At 37.6% G+C, this 6,925-nt stretch overlaps 1 protein-coding gene across 2 annotated transcripts in view; it reads left to right on the top strand.

The window, feature by feature from the left end:
* Fancm (Fanconi anemia complementation group M) overlaps positions 1–6,925 on the top strand; it is a 51,277-nt gene that overhangs the window by 36,096 nt on the left and 8,256 nt on the right. The window lies entirely within an intron of this gene.

Raw genomic sequence — 6,925 nt, 5'->3', positions numbered from 1 at the left:
TGAACCCTTTGTGTCTCTCTGGGAAGATGTTCTGCTCCTGAATCAGCTGGGTGGGTCTTGCCTCTAGCCTCTTTGCAGGGAGTTCTGCTGAAGGGTTCCTCGCTAGGCCTGCACTCTGGAGTCGAATGAAGATCTGCGGGCCCTGGGTGGTCTCACTCACATGCCGGGCCTGGGCCCCGGGTTGTCTCACTCACTTGCTGGGCCTGCGCTCTGGGTCTATTCAGGATCCCATGGCTCCGGGCAGTCTCTGGTTGACTTCTTGATGATAGCCATTCTTTCTGGGGTGGGATAGAATCTGTGATATATATATTTTATTGAGAAAGAAATAGCAGGGCCGGGGAGATGGCTCAGTAGAATAAATGCTTGCCTGGCAAGCCAAGGGCCTGAGTTTAATCCCTGGTTCCACCAAAAAAAAAGAAAGAAATAACATTGAGACAATTTCAAAACAGGTTAGTAGGGTAGTTACAATAATTAATACAAGGGCTGGGGGAATAGCTCAGTGGCATAGGCACTCACCTGGCCAACACCTGGTCCTGAGTTCAGTCCCCAGTACCAAAAAAAAAAAAAAAAAAAGCTAATAATAACACATTGCTTATTGTTGTCTTCATAGTAGTTATTCACAGTACAAGATGCAGACATGATATCTTGTCTAAACACTATTAGTACAAATCTTCTTATTGAACTAAGAGAAAGTAGCTGTATACCTATCATATTTTCTACATACAGATAAATATATATATATATATATATTTATTTATTTATTTTTTTACTACAAAATGGTCCTTTATATCCTTCCTTTTTATTTACTTTTGTCAGAGATGGGTATTCCATTGCTATTCAAATAGTATAGATGTGTGAATTCAGCAAAGTAATCCAATATAATCCAGTAGTTCATAATGGGTTATTCTCAGGGCTGGCAGTGTCAGAAGTTGTTGACTTCAAAGTTGAGAAGGTTTTTTTTGGCTGGCTCAGGCTGCCTTAAGGGCGGTCTGCTAAGGCATATGGAGCTGGGGGTTGAACCATGGTATCCTGCGCCTGACTGCCTTTGCATAAGCAGGTGCTTAAACAATTGAGCTAACCAGCAGGCCCCCTCAGTGTTGTTTTAATTTGCATCTCTTGACTGAGCAATGATATTGAACATTGTCTTATATATTTATTTGCCATTTGTATCTCCCACTGAGTTTACTGGATTCATGTCTCTTACCATGCACTAAATTAAAATTGAAATGGATCAGAGATCTAAATACTGAGATAGAAATACTAGATCTGCTGGAAGACAGAATAGGTAGAACACTTAAAAGTATAGATATAAGCAGAGATATTATGAAAATCTTGATTGCATGAGAAATACTGCAAAGAATCAGTAAGTAGTATCTCAGCTTACTAAAAAGCTTTTTCTCAGCAAAAGAAATTATTAATAGAGTGAAAAGACAGTCCACAGAGTGGGAAAATTTTTTAGCTAGCCAAACAGTAGAAGCATTTCTAAGTAGACTCGGTCTTACATAGTAGCTCTTCATCTGTAATCTTCATAGTTTGCCTGCCTATCCCCCGATAATGTTTTGAGATTTCTTTTATATTTTAGTAACAATTATGTTGTCATGAACTTTTTTGAACAAACTGGTTTTGTTTTGAGATTATATGTTTAAAACTTAAAGTTGCATTTTTCTTTTAAATGAACAAATTATTGTTGAGCTGGTGCAAGTAATGTCGCTCAGTGTAGGGCACTTATGTAGCATGCGTGGATGCCTGAGCTTGATCTGAGTTACCAGCACCACCAATAAGAGCAGCTGATTGTTAGCCTACTGCAAGTCAGGAGAACTGAGAGGAGCTGCAGCTGTGCAGAGGGAGGTGGAGGGACGTCTGGAGTGATTTCTTTGAAATGATTTTTAGAGATTATAAGTTTGAATTTTTAAATTTTAATCTCTAGCATGGAGGATGGAGAATGGCAGCCGGCATGCCCACTAGTGATTGGTATCACCAAGAGATTATGATGCCCTTCGCTGGAGTTTAGACTCTATTTTCTTAAGTAGTTCTTTAGTGGAACTATAAAACAGGAATATGGTCAAGTGAAAGTAGTGGAGCAGAGCCGGCAAGGTAGCTCAGCGGTCCTAAGTGCCTGCGTAGGCAGGTGCAGGGCACCACACACTGTGCCACCCTGCCCTCAGGGCTGGCTGAGCCAGCAAAAAAAAGAAAGTAGTGAAATAGTTATTTTAGAATGTACTTAAAAGGCATCTCTGCACTTTATAAGATTTTCTTTTTTCTGGGATTTCAGTTGACACTGTCTGCATGAATTCAAGTTATTTGTGTTAGGGTTCTTATCAACCTTTTAGGTTTTTTGTTTTTTGTTTTTTTTTTTTGCCAGAACCGGGGATTGAACTCAGGCCCTTGTGCTTGCCAAGGAATCACTTATTCCACTGAGCCATCTCCCCGGCTTACTTTTTAGTGTTTTTAAAACCAGTTTATGAAATTTCAGTGAATATGTATATCTGAGCTTATCATTTTCCTTGTTTTAAAATCTTTAATCAAGATTCAAGAAACAAGCCCAGGAATTCATCAGCTGTCTCTCACGGAATGGAGGGTGTGGCAGGACCATCCCTTTCCCGTCCACCGCGTTGACCATTCGGAGCGCTGCCACCATTTTGTAAGCGTTATGCAAATGATAGAACGGATGAGACAAGAAGAGGTAGAGTTTACCATAACCTTCTCTTGTTGGTGGTATAAGGATTCTGTCATACTTGTCCTCTGTTTTTGTTTAATTGGAAGACATAACTAAAGTATTATGAATAATTATAGCTAAAAATATTTTGTTTTCCTGTATAGCTCCTGGTGATTCCAATAAGTACTCAGTTTTCTTGGGAAAAGAAATAGACTTAATTGATTAGAAGAAGAATTAGTTCAGCAGACTAAAGCGCTTGTTTATGCAAGCTTACGCAAGCACAGGGACTGGGGTTTGATCCCCAGCACCAGTGCTGCGCTGGCCCTGCCACTAGGGTGGGCTGAGCAGGCCAGGGTCTGGGCGTGGTGGTGCATGTGTGTAATCCCAGTGCTGGGGATGCTGAAAGCAGGAGGATTACTATGAGTCCATGCTGCATAGTGAGACCCTGCAACAACTAGATACATTAAAAAAAAAAAAAAAATTAAAAAAAATATATATACACATTCTGTATATTTTCGGTCAGGGTAAAATTTTGATATTTAATGGTTTGTATAAACTGTTTGCAAAGCTAATTTAGAATTTTATTATATTGGGATTTACTGAAATATTGTCTTATGTAGATCATTAGATATCTCTTGTATTCTAGTGAATTTTTTGGTCAGTTTCTTATTTTCTTTGAGAGAGTCAAAATACTAAACTCATTATGAATATGAAACCCATAATGCCTGGATTGGAATTCTAATTCTTACTAATTGTATGTTTGCACATTATTTAATCTGTGTACCCCTCAGTTTCATTCATAAAATGATTAATGTTAATACGTACTTCACAGAATTGTTCTGAGAATTAAATGACTTAATACCTTTAAGGGACTTAGAATGGGAACTAGTACATTATATATACTCAAATTGTAATTATTTTTATTGTTTATGGGTGCATGCAAATAAAATACTTGGAAGACCCAACAAAACAGGTGCCATTAAATTAACGTATATTTACTGCGTTCCTGCTATTTCCCATGCTCCATTGCAGGCCTTCTGGCCATCTGATACTATTTAGAAAAAGAATTTTTTTTTTTGAGATACGGTCTCGCTGTGCAGTCCAGGCTGGTCTCAAACTCTCAGTGATTCTCCTGCTTCAGCCTCTTGAGTGCTGGAATTACAGGTGTGCACCACCACACCTGACTAGAAAATATTTTAACATAGAAGTTAATCTTTTAGAATTGGTTTTTTGTTGCTTAGCACACACATCTGGGCTCATGGGTTTGTTCCCACTGCAGTTACCAAAAAAGAAAAGCAAAGCAAAGAATTGTCTCTTTGCTTTGTTTTGTTTTGTCTTCATGTAGTTTTACATGTTCCCTAATTATAGGGTGAGTGCAGCTATGATTTGGAAATGAAGTCGTACTTACAGATGGAAGATGTTAGCTCAACAGTGAGCGCTGCTCGGAATCCCGCCAGGGATATCCTAAAGCACAAGAACGCTTCGTTGCCGAAGAGTATCAATCAAGCCCATTCATTCTCAGTGACAGAGTCTGATGAAGAATGTGCTGTAAGTTTTAAGCCAACTCACATCAGACCTACTAAAACTGTGTCCCTAATGAAAACAGCTTGTAAAGAAATGAAAGAGGACCAGCCCCATCAAGAAAATAATGGCGATACAGATTTTTTAAATACTGACAGAAGTTTACCTGTGGAACCTAGTTTTCAGGTGGATTTACCTGATGATGCAAGGTCGTCAGATAGAACTGGAGCTGCTGCAGCATGTACTGTTAATGAAGAGATTAGTAACCAGCCAGATGTGTCACTAACAGAGGCCCAACTTACAAATAAACCGATTAACTCAATTGTTGGAAGTTTTTTAAGTTCTGGTTATGGCAGTTTCGGGGATAAGGAATCTTTTTTATCCAACTTATTTCTTCCTTTGGAGGAAGATCTGTATGTATCTAGAACAGACGATGAATTTCATCTTTGTCGCATGTTGACAAATGAGGTTCTAGCCAATGTAGAGAGATTTTTATCTCATTCTCCTCCACCTCTCAGTAGACTCTCAGACTTGGAATGTGAAATTGTGAGTCTTGAAAACTGTAAATCTACCTCTTTGATGTCATATTCATTTTTGGATTCACAAGAGAACTTAGAATTGGATTCACTTAAAATTATTAATCAGCCTTCTGAAAGAAGCTATCTCTTTGATGCAAATAATGGTAACAATTCTGCTGAGCCATACTTATTTGACAGGGATGATAAGGTACATAAGAATATTAAAAATGAAAATTTATCATCTGACAGTCATGGTCAAATTCACACAGATCATTCAAGGAATTCAGTTGACAAAAGCAATCACGATGTTGATAACCATGATTTCCCACTATTGCCGACTGATCAGAATGAGAGCTTGCTACTGTTTGAAGATTTTAATGAAGAATTCAGTGATGTGAGCCCTTCTCCCTTGAAAAATGATCGCAAATCTCATCCTATATCAGACCAAACTCTGCTAAGTGAAATGGCTCCAGTCTCTCACTTCTTAATTTCTGATGAACTTTTGTTGGGTGATGATTCTGAACCCCATGGCCAAGCAATTGATGGTGCTAGCAATTGCGCATTGTACGCAGATTGGAAAGATACACATGAGGAAAAACTGAAGCCTGATGAATACGAGTTTGATTCCTCTAGGGATTTATTTTCTGTTACCTTTGATTTAGGATTTTGTTCAGATTCTGATGATGAAATATTAGGACATACATCAGATGCAAATAAGAATAGATTTCTGGATGATCAGTCTGGAAAGTATTTAGATGATAAGCTAAAGGTTGAAAATAATGTTTTAAATCAATCAGGAGATCATGTTGCAGATTATACAAGTGAAACCATACCTGTCCCATCCAGTAAAGAGATGCAGAGTCCGAATTTTGAATATTATCCACCGAGTGCAACAAAAATGAAAGACTTTGTGTCTCCTGGTTTTTCTCAGTTTTCTTTGCCAGTAAGAGAAAAAGCTATGAGCACACCCCTCTCTGTATCAAGAAGATTGAACTCACTTTCTAATGTACGAAAGAAAATACTCAAGACACCAGATTCTAGTAAGAAAAAAAATCTGCAGAAGTTTAAAGAAACATTGGATTCAACTTTTGATGATTCAGGGTTTTCTCTACAAAAGGCTAGAAGCAGTGACCAAGCCGGTTGGCCTCAGTCCTGTCATTCTGCTGAAGGTAAGAGTCCATCTTTATGAAATACGTAAATCTTTATGGAATTGCCTTAGAAATGTATAATTTTGGGCCAGAAATACAGCTCAGCAGCATAATCGCCTACCTGGCAAGTGGAAGGTCCTGAGTTTGATCCTGGGTACCGGAAAGAAAGAACGCAAATGTGTAATTTTTCCAAATTTAATTTCTCAGTATATGATATGAGATATATGTGATAAATTAGAAAAATTGATATATATTTTCCTTAAATATATGAATTGATATATATTTTCCTTAAGTATATGATGCTCACTGATTAAAATGTTTTATCTACATGCCGTGGCAAATGTATTACACTGACATTACAAAGTATACAAAGAGGTATAAATTTAGCCCTGCTCCTTGGTTGTAAAACACAAACCTTTGTATGACATACATTTGAAAAATGCCAGGCAAGGGTGGCAATGATTACCAACTGAAGGACAGTGGCCACTCCGGAATGGGCAGGATGGGGGGATTTTGAGTTTGTTTGGGAAGACTATAGAAATTTCACGTTGATTTTTGTTTGAGCTATTCAGGAATATTTATAATTTATATACATATTGAAAATAATTTTGATGTTATAAAACGGTAAAACAAAAGTAAAGGGGAAAAGATGTAAGATTTTTGGGACATAGCTTGAAGTAGAGTATTTAGCTAATAAAATATTTGAGAAATAAGATCATATTTAAGGCAAACCATAAAATTCCAGACATCCAGAGGTTTGTGTTCAGATTTTATATTTACAGAAAAGCTAGAAAATACGTGATAACAGCTGTTTGGTGTTAAAATTATACCAATATCCTTTAAATTCTGCATTCTCAACTCTAATTTAAAGACAGTTTTATTTGGTTCATAATGAGTTTTGTTACTTATGACTGAAAAGAGAAGTTGTAGGCTAAAATGAGAGTTTTCCTTTTGTTTTTGTTTTCTTTTCTTTTCTTTTCTCTTCTTTTCTTTTTTTTTTTGCAGAACTGGGGATTGAACTCAGGCCCTAGCACTTGCCAGGGAAGCGCTTATTCCACTGAGGCATCTCCCCAGCCCTTTTT

Source organism: Octodon degus, unplaced genomic scaffold (genome assembly GCF_000260255.1).
Source record: "Octodon degus isolate 3935 unplaced genomic scaffold, OctDeg1.0 scaffold00102, whole genome shotgun sequence".
Taxonomy (NCBI): domain Eukaryota; kingdom Metazoa; phylum Chordata; class Mammalia; order Rodentia; family Octodontidae; genus Octodon; species Octodon degus.
Note: the sequence above shows the minus strand (reverse complement) of the source record. Positions and strands in the feature narration are given on the sequence as shown.